This window comes from Narcine bancroftii, chromosome 12 (assembly GCF_036971445.1).
Source record: "Narcine bancroftii isolate sNarBan1 chromosome 12, sNarBan1.hap1, whole genome shotgun sequence".
Lineage (NCBI taxonomy): Eukaryota > Metazoa > Chordata > Chondrichthyes > Torpediniformes > Narcinidae > Narcine > Narcine bancroftii.
Window position 1 is genome coordinate 75741654 of NC_091480.1, and position 16049 is coordinate 75757702.

General features: G+C 45.0%; 1 protein-coding gene and 1 long non-coding RNA gene across 8 annotated transcripts in view; one reads left to right on the forward strand and one right to left on the reverse strand.

The window, feature by feature from the left end:
* Positions 1-16049, forward strand: part of LOC138747573 (SH3 and cysteine-rich domain-containing protein 2-like) — a 102408-nt gene that overhangs the window by 25904 nt on the left and 60455 nt on the right. The window lies entirely within an intron of this gene.
* The window catches only part of LOC138747574 (uncharacterized), a 32432-nt gene continuing 23685 nt past the window's right edge, over positions 7303-16049 (reverse strand). Inside the window, exon 3 of the long non-coding RNA XR_011347557.1 lies at positions 7303-7442. This is a non-coding gene — a long non-coding RNA (uncharacterized lncRNA). The remainder of the gene's footprint in view (positions 7443-16049) is intronic.

Consider the following 16049-nt stretch of genomic DNA (forward strand, 5'->3'; position numbering starts at 1 on the left):
TGCCATATCTTTCATCTGAAAGACATGATAAAATAAAACTGGCATCTTTTGTCTGAACTAAATGCCAATCAAGATTATACTACTACAAATTGAAATTGCCCAAAGTCTATTTATTGCTGACGGCACACTAAGCTGTTTTGGAAACCGGATTATTGGGAACAGATTTTAAAATCCTCTCCAACCCATATAATATCTGACCAAGGTCTGTAGAGTATCATGAAGTGGAGAGTCCTATGCCCAGTAGATTGTATGCCCAGTAGATTGTATTGCCCAGTAGATTGTATGCCCAGTAGATTGTATGCCCAGTAGATTGTATGCCCAGTAGATTGTATGCCCAGTAGATTGTATGCCAGTAGATTGTATGCCCAGTAGATTGTATGCCCAGTAGATTGTATGCCCAGTAGATTGTATGCCCAGTAGATTGTATGCCCAGTAGATTGTATGCCCAGTAGATTGTATGCCCAGTAGATTGTATGCCCAGTAGATTGTATGCCCAGTAGATTGTATGCCCAGTAGATTGTATGCCCAGTAGATTGTATGCCCAGTAGATTGTATGCCCAGTAGATTGTATGCCCAGTAGATTGTATGCCAGTAGATTGTATGCCCAGTAGATTGTATGCCCAGTAGATTGTATGCCAGTAGATTGTATGCCCAGTAGATTGTATGCCCAGTAGATTGTATGCCCAGTAGATTGTATGCCCAGTAGATTGTATGCCCAGTAGATTGTATGCCCAGTAGATTGTATGCCCAGTAGATTGTATGCCCAGTAGATTGTATGCCCAGTAGAATTGTATGCCCAGTAGATTGTATGCCCAGTAGATTGTATGCCCAGTAGATTGTATGCCCAGTAGATTGTATGCCCAGTAGATTGTATGCCCAGTAGATTGTATGCCCAGTAGATTGTATGCCCAGTAGATTGTATGCCCAGTAGATTGTATGCCCAGTAGATTGTATGCCCAGTAGATTGTATGCCCAGTAGATTGTATGCCCAGTAGATTGTATGCCCAGTAGATTGTATGCCCAGTAGATTGTATGCCCAGTAGATTGTATGCCCAGTAGATTGTATGCCCAGTAGATTGTATGCCCAGTAGATTGTATGCCAGTAGATTGTATGCCCAGTAGATTGTATGCCCAGTAGATTGTATGCCCAGTAGATTGTATGCCCAGTAGATTGTATGCCCAGTAGATTGTATGCCCAGTAGATTGTATGCCCAGTAGATTGTATGCCCAGTAGATTGTATGCCCAGTAGATTGTATGCCCAGTAGATTGTATGCCCAGTAGATTGTATGCCCAGTAGATTGTATGCCCAGTAGATTGTATGCCCAGTAGATTGTATGCCCAGTAGATTGTATGCCCAGTAGATTGTATGCCCAGTAGATTGTATGCCCAGTAGATTGTATGCCCAGTAGATTGTATGCCAGTAGATTGTATGCCCAGTAGATTGTATGCCCAGTAGATTGTATGCCCAGTAGATTGTATGCCCAGTAGATTGTATGCCCAGTAGATTGTATGCCCAGTAGATTGTTGCCCAGTAGATTGTATGCCCAGTAGATTGTATGCCCAGTAGATTGTGTGCCCAGTAGATTGTGTGCCCAGTAGATTGTGTGCCCAGTAGATTGTGTGCCCAGTAGATTGTGTGCCCAGTAGATTGTGTGCCCAGTAGATTGTGTGCCCAGTAGATTGTGTGCCCAGTAGATTGTGTGCCCAGTAGATTGTGTGCCCAGTAGATTGTGTGCCCAGTAGATTGTGTGCCCAGTAGATTGTGTGCCCAGTAGATTGTGTGCCAGTAGATTGTGTGCCCAGTAGATTGTGTGCCCAGTAGATTGTGTGCCCAGTAGATTGTGTGCCCAGTAGATTGTGTGCCCAGTAGATTGTGTGCCAGTAGATTGCCAGTGTGCCAGTAGATTGTGTGCCCAGTAGATTGTGTGCCCAGTAGATTGTGTGCCCAGTAGATTGTGTGCCCAGTAGATTGTGTGCCCAGTAGATTGTGTGCCCAGTAGATTGTGTGCCCAGTAGATTGTGTGCCCAGTAGATTGTGTGCCCAGTAGATTGTGTGCCCAGTAGATTGTGTGCCCAGTAGATTGTGTGCCCAGTAGATTGTGTGCCCAGTAGATTGTGTGCCAGTAGATTGTATGCCCAGTAGATTGTATGCCCAGTAGATGTATGCCCAGTAGATTGTATGCCCAGTAGATTGTATGCCCAGTAGATTGTATGCCCAGTAGATTGTATGCCCAGTAGATTGTATGCCCAGTAGATTGTATGCCCAGTAGATTGTATGCCCAGTAGATTGTATGCCCAGTAGATTGTATGCCCAGTAGATTGTATGCCCAGTAGATTGTATGCCAGTAGATTGTATGCCCAGTAGATTGTATGCCCAGTAGATTGTATGCCCAGTAGATTGTATGCCCAGTAGATTGTATGCCCAGTAGATTGTATGCCCAGTAGATTGTATGCCAGTAGATTGTATGCCCAGTAGATTGTATGCCCAGTAGATTGTATGCCCAGTAGATTGTATGCCCAGTAGATTGTATGCCAGTAGATTGTATGCCCAGTAGATGTATGCCAGTAGATTGTATGCCAGTAGATTGTATGCCCAGTAGATTGTATGCCCAGTAGATTGTATGCCCAGTAGATTGTATGCCCAGTAGATTGTATGCCCAGTAGATTGTATGCCCAGTAGATTGTATGCCCAGTAGATTGTATGCCCAGTAGATTGTATGCCCAGTAGATTGTATGCCCAGTAGATTGTATGCCCAGTAGATTGTATGCCCAGTAGATTGTATGCCCAGTAGATTGTATGCCCAGTAGATTGTATGCCCAGTAGATTGTATGCCCAGTAGATTGTATGCCCAGTAGATTGTATGCCCAGTAGATTGTATGCCCAGTAGATTGTATGCCCAGTAGATTGTATGCCCAGTAGATTGTATGCCCAGTAGATTGTATGCCCAGTAGATTGTATGCCCAGTAGATTGTATGCCAGTAGATTGTATGCCCAGTAGATTGTATGCCCAGTAGATTGTATGCCCAGTAGATTGTATGCCCAGTAGATTGTATGCCCAGTAGATTGTATGCCCAGTAGATTGTATGCCCAGTAGATTGTATGCCCAGTAGATTGTATGCCCAGTAGATTGTATGCCCAGTAGATTGTATGCCCAGTAGATTGTATGCCCAGTAGATTGTATGCCCAGTAGATTGTATGCCCAGTAGATTGTATGCCCAGTAGATTGTATGCCAGTAGATTGTATGCCCAGTAGATTGTATGCCCAGTAGATTGTATGCCAGTAGATTGTATGCCCAGTAGATTGTATGCCAGTAGATTGTATGCCCAGTAGATTGTATGCCAGTAGATTGTATGCCCAGTAGATTGTATGCCCAGTAGATTGTATGCCCAGTAGATTGTATGCCCAGTAGATTGTATGCCAGTAGATTGTATGCCCAGTAGATTGTATGCCCAGTAGATTGTATGCCAGTAGATTGTATGCCCAGTAGATTGTATGCCCAGTAGATTGTATGCCCAGTAGATTGTATGCCCAGTAGATTGTATGCCCAGTAGATTGTATGCCCAGTAGATTGTATGCCCAGTAGATTGTATGCCCAGTAGATTGTATGCCCAGTAGATTGTATGCCAGTAGATTGTATGCCCAGTAGATTGTATGCCCAGTAGATTGTATGCCCAGTAGATTGTATGCCCAGTAGATTGTATGCCCAGTAGATTGTATGCCCAGTAGATTGTATGCCAGTAGATTGTATGCCCAGTAGATTGTATGCCCAGTAGATTGTATGCCCAGTAGATTGTATGCCCAGTAGATTGTATGCCCAGTAGATTGTATGCCCAGTAGATTGTATGCCCAGTAGATTGTATGCCCAGTAGATTGTATGCCCAGTAGATTGTATGCCCAGTAATTGTATGCCCAGTAGATTGTATGCCCAGTAGATTGTATGCCCAGTAGATTGTATGCCCAGTAGATTGTATGCCCAGTAGATTGTATGCCCAGTAGATTGTATGCCCAGTAGATTGTATGCCCAGTAGATTGTATGCCCAGTAGATTGTATGCCCAGTAGATTGTATGCCCAGTAGATTGTATGCCCAGTAGATTGTATGCCCAGTAGATTGTATGCCCAGTAGATTGTATGCCCAGTAGATTGTATGCCCAGTAGATTGTATGCCCAGTAGATTGTATGCCCAGTAGATTGTATGCCCAGTAGATTGTATGCCCAGTAGATTGTATGCCCAGTAGATTGTATGCCCAGTAGATTGTATGCCCAGTAGATTGTATGCCAGTAGATTGTATGCCCAGTAGATTGTATGCCCAGTAGATTGTATGCCCAGTAGATTGTATGCCCAGTAGATTGTATGCCCAGTAGATTGTATGCCCAGTAGATTGTATGCCCAGTAGATTGTATGCCCAGTAGATTGTATGCCCAGTAGATTGTATGCCCAGTAGATTGTATGCCCAGTAGATTGTATGCCCAGTAGATTGTATGCCCAGTAGATTGTATGCCAGTAGATTGTATGCCCAGTAGATTGTATGCCCAGTAGATTGTATGCCCAGTAGATTGTATGCCCAGTAGATTGTATGCCCAGTAGATTGTATGCCCAGTAGATTGTATGCCCAGTAGATTGTATGCCCAGTAGATTGTATGCCCAGTAGATTGTATGCCAGTAGATTGTATGCCCAGTAGATTGTATGCCCAGTAGATTGTATGCCAGTAGATTGTATGCCCAGTAGATTGTATGCCCAGTAGATTGTATGCCCAGTAGATTGTATGCCCAGTAGATTGTATGCCCAGTAGATTGTATGCCCAGTAGATTGTATGCCCAGTAGATTGTATGCCCAGTAGATTGTATGCCCAGTAGATTGTATGCCCAGTAGATTGTATGCCCAGTAGATTGTATGCCCAGTAGATTGTATGCCCAGTAGATTGTATGCCAGAGATTGTATGCCCAGTAGATTGTATGCCCAGTAGATTGTATGCCCAGTAGATTGTATGCCCAGTAGATTGTATGCCCAGTAGATTGTATGCCCAGTAGATTGTATGCCCAGTAGATTGTATGCCCAGTAGATTGTATGCCCAGTAGATTGTATGCCCAGTAGATTGTATGCCCAGTAGATTGTATGCCCAGTAGATTGTATGCCCAGTAGATTGTATGCCAGTAGATTGTATGCCCAGTAGATTGTATGCCCAGTAGATTGTATGCCCAGTAGATTGTATGCCCAGTAGATTGTATGCCAGTAGATTGTATGCCAGTAGATTGTATGCCCAGTAGATTGTATGCCCAGTAGATTGTATGCCCAGTAGATTGTATGCCAGTAGATTGTATGCCCAGTAGATTGTATGCCCAGTAGATTGTATGCCCAGTAGATTGTATGCCCAGTAGATTGTATGCCCAGTAGATTGTATGCCAGTAGATTGTATGCCCAGTAGATTGTATGCCCAGTAGATTGTATGCCAGTAGATTGTATGCCCAGTAGATTGTATGCCCAGTAGATTGTATGCCCAGTAGATTGTATGCCCAGTAGATTGTATGCCCAGTAGATTGTATGCCAGTAGATTGTATGCCCAGTAGATTGTATGCCAGTAGATTGTATGCCCAGTAGATTGTATGCCCAGTAGATTGTATGCCCAGTAGATTGTATGCCCAGTAGATTGTATTGGACTGTATTGATACGTGAAATTAAGAACTGATTTATGATCTGTTTCATCTTTTGGCTAAGTATGGATAAGATGTTAATAGCATTTCCTGTGTCACTTTTAATTTACTCACAATGCCTCTGAACACACAAGGATCAATTGGAGCTCTGGTTTAGAATGCAAATATCTCCTGACAAGCATTTAGAGTTTTCATCAGGAAATTGAAGAAATCGTGATTCTATTTTAACCATTGAAATTGTAGCCAAACTGAAGATGATTAATCTTAATACTCTATCTGCTGGTTCATCAGATGACTCGTACGGGACAATCATTCCCATGATTTTTTTTCCTCCTTCTTTCCCCTGCTAATATATATACAAGGACACCTACCTCCTCCCCATCCCCAAAAAAAACCTGGCACTGGCCAGTGGAGTGATGCTGTTGCAATGTTTTAATACCAAATTACCCAGTAAAGGTTTGAATATTATTAGCGTATTTTAATATAAATCACCTTAGGCTCCTATAACAGGCCCTTTAAAGTCTGTATGGAGCCAACAGCAGTCAGACAGGGCCCGTGCGGGACTTCGATGGGCATGCACATGTTTGCTCAGCTGAAATGCCCCTCAGTGTGTGTGCGCCTTGTGATAGCTGTCTCTGAGGCCGACTGCAGAACAGAGAGTGAACCCTCACAAGGTGTTGGTCCTGATGAACCCCTCCCTCCCCCCTCCCTCCCCCCTCCCTCCCCCCTCCCTCCCCCCTCCCTCCCCCTCCCTCCCCCCTCCCTCCCCCCTCCCTCCCCCCTCCCTCCCCCCTCCCTCCCCCCCCCTCCCCCCTCCCTCCCCCTCCCTCCCCCCTCCCTCCCCCCTCCCTCCCCCCTCCCTCCCCCCTCCCTCCCCCCTCCCTCCCCCTCCCTCCCCCCTCCCTCCCCCCTCCCTCCCCCCCTCCCTCCCCCCTCCCTCCCCCCTCCCTCCCCCCTCCCTCCCCCCTCCCTCCCCCCTCCCTCCCCCTCCCTCCCCCCTCCCTCCCCCTCCCTCCCCCCTCCCTCCCCCCTCCCTCCCCCCTCCCTCCCCCCTCCCTCCCCCTCCCTCCCCCCTCCCTCCCCCCTCCCTCCCCCTCCTCCCCCCTCCCTCCCCCCTCCCTCCCCCCTCCCTCCCCCCTCCCTCCCCCCTCCCTCCCCCCTCCCTCCCCCCTCCCTCCCCCCTCCCTCCCCCTCCCTCCCCCCTCCTCCCCCCTCCCTCCCCCCTCCCTCCCCCCTCCCTCCCCCCTCCCTCCCCCTCCTCCCCCTCCCTCCCCCTCCCTCCCCCCTCCCTCCCCCCTCCCTCCCCCCTCCCTCCCCCCTCCCTCCCCCCTCCCTCCCCCCTCCTCCCCCTCCCTCCCCCCTCCCTCCCCCCTCCCTCCCCCCTCCCTCCCCCCTCCCTCCCCCCTCCCTCCCCCCTCCCTCCCCCCTCCCTCCCCCCTCCCTCCCCCCTCCCTCCCCCTCCCTCCCCCCTCCCTCCCCCCTCCCTCCCCCCTCCCTCCCCCCTCCCTCCCCCCTCCCTCCCCCCTCCCTCCCCCCTCCCTCCCCCCTCCCTCCCCCCTCCCTCCCCCCTCCCTCCCCCTCCCTCCCCCCTCCCTCCCCCTCCCTCCCCTGAAATAAAATAACTTCCTTAACTAAATTTACTACCTTTTATTTCCTTTGTCTCCTTTTCTTGCTGAATGCAACTTCCTCTGTCGTTTATTGCTTTGTTACCTCCTCCAAATGGTCATTGTTAAAACCTTGGTCTTAATGCTGATTGACAGTCACTCCAATGTGTTTAGCATCTCCCACCTTGGGTCAGTGAGAAAGGATTGATATTTGTAAATTATTTTCACACCACTTTGCACATTTTTAAATTTGGGAAGTAATGTATTGTAATTAATATTCATGAATTAATGTAATCATTTTTAAAAAAATCTAATAGCCTGAATATGCCTGGGATTGTCTGATCCTGGAAGCTAAGCAGGCACAGGCCTGGTCAGTACTTGGAGGGAGACTGCCTAGGAACACCAGGTGCTGTAGGTTTCTGTGAGGGCCGCTGGACAAAATGGCGACTCTCTATCTGCCTCAAGGTAGGCAAAAGTTAAAGAATTTTCTGTGTTACATTCTAAAAATGTAGTATTGCATGACAATAATGGAACCTTTACCTTTTCTACAGACGTGCCGTGGAAAGTGTGCTGACAGGCTGCAACGCAGCCTGGGACAGGGAACCAATCTCTCGAAGCCAGTGGTTTTCAAACTTTTTCTTTCCACTCACATCCCACCTTCAATAATCCCTATGCCATAGGTGCTATGTGATTTAGTAAGGGATTACTGAAGGTGGGATGTGAGTGGAAAGAAAAGGTTTGAAAACCACAGTTTTAATCATCCTTAACTGACTCGTTATGTGCACTGTTTCAGAGCTCCAAAGGAAATGGGCCAATGACAATTTTTCTCAAGCAAAATATTTCAGTAACAATTGGGTCTAGAGCAGTGATTCTCAATCTTCCCTTCCCACTCACATCCCACCTTAAGGAATCCCTTACTAATCACAGAGCATTAATGGCATAGGGAATACTTAAAGTGGGATGTGAGTGGAAAGAAAAAGGTTGAGAACCACTGCTCCAATCAGAAATCCCTGTAAAAGATGATGGATGCAGCACAGTACATCATAGTATAGGTGCCACAAGACTCGTACTACCAAGTTCAGGAACAGTTGCTACTCCTCCACCAAAGTCGAAATTGTGCCTGACCCACAGGACAACGAATCTTCAGGTAATATGTGAGGTCGTGTATGTATTCTGGCAATACTTCAGAACTTTGACTTTGGGAACACAGCAGCCTATTTGTGTGCAGGAAGGCCCTACAAATGGCAATGCAATAATGGCAAAATAATTAATTTTGTGTTGATGACTGAGGGGTAAATGTTGTCTGAACTACTGAAGATGGGTCCCTGCATCTCCTTCAGAAGAGTTCAATGAGATTGAGTGCAGCTACCCAAGAGAGCAATTATTCCTTCTCTTAAAGACAACATCTCTGCAATCTGCAAATGGGGGATCAGAGATGGAGAGGGTGAGTAAATTTAAGTTTTTGGGAGTCGCTATCTAGGAGGATCTTTGCTGAACCCAACACACTAATGGCATCATGAAGAAAGCACGTCAGCGCCTCCACTTCCTCTGGAGTTTAGAGGTTTTGTATGAAATCCTGGCTCATTTCCACAGATGTGTGGTGGAAGGTATGCTGACTGGTTGCATCACAGTCTGGTATGGGGCCACTTAAACCTCGAGTGGAAAGCCCTGCAAAAAAAAGTAGTGGACGCAGCCCAGAGCATCACCGACCTCACCATCCAGAACATCTGCGGGGAACTATGCCATCGGAGAGCAGCAGCAATCATCAAGGACCCACACCGCCCAGCATACACTCTGTTCTCACTGCTACCATCAGGAAAGAAGTATAGGTGCCACAAGACTCACACCACCAGGTTCAAGAGTAGCTGCTACCATCAGACTCCTCAACAACACTCATTTAAGGGCTCTTACTTTTGCATTTTAATGATTTTTTTACTCTCTGTATTGCACTGTCAGTTTGTTTACATTTCTTTACTCAACATTCACAGGTAAACAAATAGTTTTTTTTTGTTCAACCAATAAATGGTAGTTCTGCCTTGCCCGCAGGGAAACGAATCTCAGGGTTGTATGTGTCATGTATGTACTCTGACAATGTCTTGCTCCTTCAGCACTGCTCTGAAGTGAGAGATTTGATCATCTGTCATTTCCTCCCCCCACCCCCCCGACCTAGCCCAAAGTGAGAGGGTGCTCCTGGGAACTCTTAATTAAAATCAAAATGGAAATCGTCCTGACTAGTTTAATCTAGAGTTATTGATGTATACTTGAGGCATTTTCCCTTTCATCCCAATAGCTTTCCTGGTGCAAGGTCACCCTTAAATGGGGAGCACAGAGTACAATTACGAAACGTGAACTCAGTGATTACAATGTTGGAATCCCAACTTGAAATAAAACATGAGAGACTAGTCCGAAGTACAATTCAGGATGCCCTTTGATTCTACTCAGACACAAATGCTGGATGTGCCGCAGATGGTGCAGCGTTCTTTATGTAGCAAAGACACATAACCAACGTTTTGGGCCCCGAGTCCCTCATCAAAGTATGAGCAGAAAACAGGCTGGCTTCTGAATAAAATGGTGGGGTAAGGAGACAGAGGGATGGGGGAAGAGAGGGAGATGGGAGTGACCTAATGGAAACTGGAGAAGTTTATGTTAATGCCGTCTGGTTGGCGAGTGCCCAGGCAGCATATTAGGTGTTGCTCCTCCAAAGTGTGTTGCTTTGGTTTGGCAGTGCATCCAGTGACTGACTGGCGTGTTGGCGCAGAAGTAGAGCATAGAATTGAAATGGTTGGTACTGGGAGATCCCTGCCATTGCTGCAGAGTTCGTTCCAAATTTGGATTTCCCTTATACAAATTGTGACTTTTATCCGAAAAAAAAAAAAAAATCAACATCAGAGCTGAGGCCAAATGATGCCCTTTGCGTTTCAGGGTGATTTAGGTCGATGATCTAGTTTGTCAATGTGATTATGTAATCTTAGCAACTTGATAAGAGTCCCCTGAATTGTATGGTGAGCTGTATTCCCAATATTTGTTTGTTACCAACAGTCTTTTGATTAAACGGGCATCAGGCTTTGCAGGGAACAAACCTCCCGCTCCCACAACCTTTGGCATAAAGGCTGCAATCCTGCAAACGCATTTATAATCGAGGCAAGTTTGTTGCTTCTCCAGTCGCAAGCTTTCCTCTCTGCGCAATAAAATCCTGAGTCAATCTGTGAGGAATGGTGAACCAGTTTTGTTCCCTGTTGCATGGTTCCCAGTTCAGAACCACTGCACCTTGCTCATGTTTGACATGAGATGTGATAAACAAGCAGCAAGAACTCTGCAACATCAGACCAAGAAAGTGATAAACTATTCAATTGGTGATGAAATCAACCAGGGCAATTATGGACTTAATAACATAAAAATAGCTACATTTGCATATGTTTCCTGTTTGTCTTGTCACATTTTTCTGACACATTTAATTATAGACACATTTCTAATTAAATGATTTGATTTATGCAATTTCTTCAACTTAAAAACAAAGTCATTAAATGCTCATCTACAGAGAAACATTTTTAATGGAAAATAGCTTGAAACAGGCATTTGTAGTTCCTGATTTACAACTTGTTTTTAATCATCTAACTAAAATGTAACTGAGTTTACAATGTGCAATTAAACTCTGAGTATTCACACCAAACCATTAAACTCCTGATTAGTCCGAGATTGTCTCCGCTTTAGTAAATTAAGGATGATCTAAATAAGCACAGATCCATGGTGTCACCAGTTTCATTGCAGGGCCATGCTTTGCATGGTGTAATAGCCTTCACACAGTAGGTGGCTGAGATTGCATGAAAATTAGCAATCTATTCTTTCTGAGGTATAGAGTTGGAAGCTTATCTTTGTGTTGGAGTTGGTGAGGTTTCGAGTAGGCTAGAAGCTACGGAATGTTATTTTGGAATATTGGTAGTTTTGGCTCTCAATGTGATTAATTAAACACAATACTACTTTTAAGGAGTAAAATAATATTGCACATTTTGATTTAATCTTCAATTGAGCTGAACCCTCTGGATAGGTGAAAAGCATGCTCTGAGATGACTTCCAAAAATGGTTTTTTCCCCTGATTATTTGGATGCAAAGTCATTTAATTTTCGGTCATTGAATATGATCGATCTGGACAACCACTTACCTAATTATTTCCTGCCTTCAATTCTAAATGATTACTTTGGTGTATAGTTACTAATGTCTGTTGAGTGGTGACCCTATTCCAATATAAATCCCCCCCCCAAAAAAAAATTAATGAGAATCCACTCTTGATTAACAGTAATAGGCATTTAAATACCGTCCTTTGTACAATTACTGGTCACAAATGACTCCATCACCTTCCACATTCTATGACCAGCAAAAATGTGTTGTATGGTATTGAATTATCCAAAGCTCTCCTCAATTTTATTTTTTCAAAGCCCAGTTTATTGTTATCTGATTGCTCAAGTACAACCTGATGAAACAGCATTCTCTGGTTCTTGATACAAACATATAGACACACAGCCAGGCATAACACATATACAGACAAACAATTAAGAAGTCAATACAAATGATGGACAAATATTCATAAATACAAAAATATTGTTTCATGACTGAGTGTCTCGGATGGTCGTTCAGCATTCCCACTGCCCATGGGAAGAAGCTGTTCCTCAGCCTGGTGGTGCTGGCTCTGATCCTCCTGCATCTCTTCCCCGATGGGACAGCTGAAAGATGCTGTGTGCAGGGTGGAAGTGATCCTCAATGATTTTGTGCACCCTCTTCAGACAAAGATCCCAGTAGATCACATCAATCATTTTTTTGGAAGGGGGTGGGGAAGAGAGGGGAGACTCCAGTGATCTCTTGCTACTCTTGTGGTCCTGTTTATTGACCTCCAACCCATTTCTCTGAAGCAACTGTACTGCATTGTGATGCAGCTAGCTAGCTCTTGATAATGATGGCCGGTAGCCTTGCTTGCTTCAGTCTTCTCAGGAAGTGCAGTTGCTTTTGTGCCTTCCTGACAAGTGAGGAGATGTTGTGTGCCCAAGATGGGTCACTAGTTATGAGGACTCCAAGGAGCTCTTTGAAAGATGAGCTTGATTTATGTTGCATCTCTTTCAGAACCTTGAGATGCAAGGCATCGAACCGGTGATCAGCCTGAACGTAAACAATGTAACCCTCAATTACCCTCTTCCCCCACCTTCTGCCCAGGACTAAATGCCTGTCTGTGTTTAATCATTCTGCTCCATGGTTCCAAATCCAGTGATTTGCAACAGTTTGGGAGGAAATTGCGCTGAGACTGGATTTCTCTCAAGGGGACAATATTCTCAACATCTATGCCTCGTTGCTTTAACATTTGAAACCCTGACCAATTTTTGTGTTGAGAACATACTCTGAGCTTAGCCTCTCTATGACCATCCTGCATGGAGAATTCCAACGATTCACCACTGTGGAAATTTCTGTTCCTTTCGGTTGTGAATGGCTAAATCCTTATTATTGTAGATTCCGTCCTCAGTTAAGCCAGTATCTCTTGAATCTTCAGTGCGTTCCTTTGATTTGCGTATTCGAATACGGCTTCCCTTTGGATGAACTATTTCAGTCTGGCTTCGGTTTGTGGTCTTACTCATTTTCAACACCTCCCTGCTACCTGAAGTCTTTTCCTGCCACCCACAACTAACTGAGATTAATTCCTCATCTGCTTCAGGTCACTACCAGAGGAGAGACCCTTTCCCAGAATATGCCTGGCAGCGTTGTAGGGTGGCCATTGATGCAACTATCAAGGTTTTTAAATGGTGTTTTTAAATTTGCCTGGGATCTTGTGATGCTGCCTAATACTTTGACGAATTAAAAATATTGCATTTAAAATTAAACAAGAGGACTGATTTTAATTGTATTGTCAGCAATTTTTTTCAAAAGGTTTTCTTCCGGAAGAACAATTGGGGATAATGATAGATACATTCTAGCTGAACACAAAGATCATTTCAGATTTGCTGTATCACGTTAGGAAGTTGGAGAAACATTAGCTGAACTTGGATTGAATTTACCCTGTTTAATCACATCATGACGCTGGCACATTGCGTTAGTTCACCTGGCCTAAAAATGATTTGCTGCTGGTTTTTGTTTGTACTCGGCATCTGATGCCTCTTGTGTCAGTGTCCAACAATAGTCGGCCAGCATTGATGGATTCCCGTTGCCCTGATCCCGCTGTTCCCTGGAATCTTTCACCACGTTCGTCACTGACTGCACCAAGATCAGCAGAGAAGCCCAAGTGCGAAAGCAGAAAATGAATTTTCAATGGCATGTTGCATGTCGTGCTTTTTTGTCTGCTGGAAGCATGTTGTCAATCAACTGGGTGTAGTTTGGTGCTCTGCAGTTGCCAGGAAATTCTCAACAACCTCCTTAAGTACCTTCCAAGCAGGCCCAGGCCGAAGACAGCATTTGCAAAGCACGTGCACTGACTGACCAAAACAGCTTGCTTTTGAGGCAATACACTAGTAGACTTAAAAATCACAAAAAAAATGGTATGTGATAGGAAAATTTTAAGGTTCTTTTTGGTGATCAGCAGCTCAAAATCCATAAAATGCAAACGAGTGTTCATGAAACAAAATCTTCATTGACCACTATTATTTCCAAAGGAAAGCTGACCTTTATCCCTTTACCCTGTACAAGTGAGACCAGACTCCTAAATCCAGCTGCAGATCTATCCTGATGCTGGTTTCATGTGTGAATTCCCCCAGCTTTTGGCTGGCAGGACCCAGTGAGGCTAGACTCTGCTGCTGGGCTCTGCATGGACACCAATGGCAGATGTAGTCCTCCAGATCCATGGAAATTGTCAGTAGCTCTCAGCCCAATTCTTCTCAGAATTGGCAGCACTGCCCCTCTTAGTTGTTTTGAAAGTAGAACATTGACCTAGAATTTATGAAGGGTTTTTATTTCTACTATTGTTGCCATCTACAAGTTTCCCGATGACACCACAGTTGTCGGCAGAATCACTAACGGCAATGAGGAAGTGTACAGGAGGGAGATAGGTCAGCTCGTTGACTGGTGTAAAGACATCAACCTTGTGCTCAACATTAGCAAAGACCAAGGAGATGGTTGTGAACTCCAGGGGAGCACGGCCCAGTCCTCATCGCGGGCTTGGTAGTGGAGAGGGTCAAGAATTTCAAATTCCTGGGTGTCAACATCACTGAGGATCTGTCCTAGAGCCTCCACATTGATGCAGCCATGAAGAATGCTCGCCAGCAGCTATTCTTTGAGGTGCTTGAGGAGGTTTGGTATGTCATCGAAGACTCTCGAAAACTTCTACAGGTAGACCATGGAGAGCGTAGTGGCTGGTTGCATCACTGCCTGGTATGGAAACACCAACTCTCAGAACGAGGAAAATCTCCAGAGGATTGTTATCTCAGCCTGCAACATCACAGGCACCAGACACCATTCCGAGGACGTCGATGCGAGGCGGTGTCTTAAAAAAGCAGCCTTCTGTCCTTAGACCCCCCCCCCACCCCACCACTCAGACCATGCCCTCTTCACTCTGCTGCTATTGGGGAAAAGGTACAGGAGCCGAAAGGTGAGCCCTCAGCGGCACAAGGACAACTTCTTCACCACGGCCATCAAATTCCTGAATGATCACCGAATTTTGTGACTTATTTGTGATGATAAATTGATTGTTGGTGTATCCTGTGTTGCTGCAGCCTGTGTGTGTATACATATGCTTATCATCTAACAGAGTACAGAGAGCACATTTCTATGGGGTGGGGGGGGGGGGTGCATTACCAAGGACAGTCAATGTAGGAACAGAAATCCAACAAGTGGGGTTGAAGGCAGCAGTGAACGGGGAGACTGGCAATCTTGAGGGAAGAGAGGGTCTGGCTGACAGATGAGGAATGACTTGGAACAGTGGTTCTCAACCTTTTCCCACGCATCCCACTTTAAGTAATCCCAATGCCATCGGCGCTCTGTGATTAGTAAGGGATTGCTTAAGGTATGTGGGTGAGAAGAAAAAGTTTAAGACCCATTGTTCAAATCCTACCTAATTGGCTCATGTGCACGGTTTCATAACTCCAAAGGAAATGGACCAATGACAATTTTTCTCAAGCAAAATATTTCACTTATGATTGAGTCCAGAGCAGTGGTTCTCAACCTTCCCTTCCCACTCACATCCCACCTTAAGTAATCCCTTACTAATCACAGAGCACTTATGCCATAGGGATTACTTAAAGTGGGATGTGAGTGCAAAGAAAAAGGCTAAGAACCACTGAGTTAGAGGCTCAAATAGGTCATAACTATTTGAACACAATGGCTTGTTTCTATATTAATATGATCCTGGGTAAGAACAAGGGAGCAAGAGCAATTTTGAAAACTTTTGACAGGCAGAATCAAAGTCTGATGTGGGAGGTACCCCACCTCCTTCCATCTTTAGGGACTTTTTTTTTAGTGAGTGCATGTTCAACAAGCAAGGTTAAATTCTGGAGCACCTCTCTGGACTTGATGGATTGATCAGTCGTTTTGTGACCTGTCATCAGCATGAGCATGTTTCTAGGTTTGATTGACGGAAGAACTTTATACTGTCTTGAGATCAAATAAGGTATCAAAGATTGATGTCGATGGATGATATAATGTTAAGAGAGTGATAATATTGAATGTCGTGCATTTTTGTTTTGTATCAAGAATATTTGATTGAACATCTTTTAGTGTGTCTCTGCATTACAGTCCAAGTCCTGTCCTTAAATTGGAAGACACTAAAAGTCGTATCTTGCTGCAGAGAGCTTTGTGAAGAGTGGATTGTGAAGGATTAGCAGAC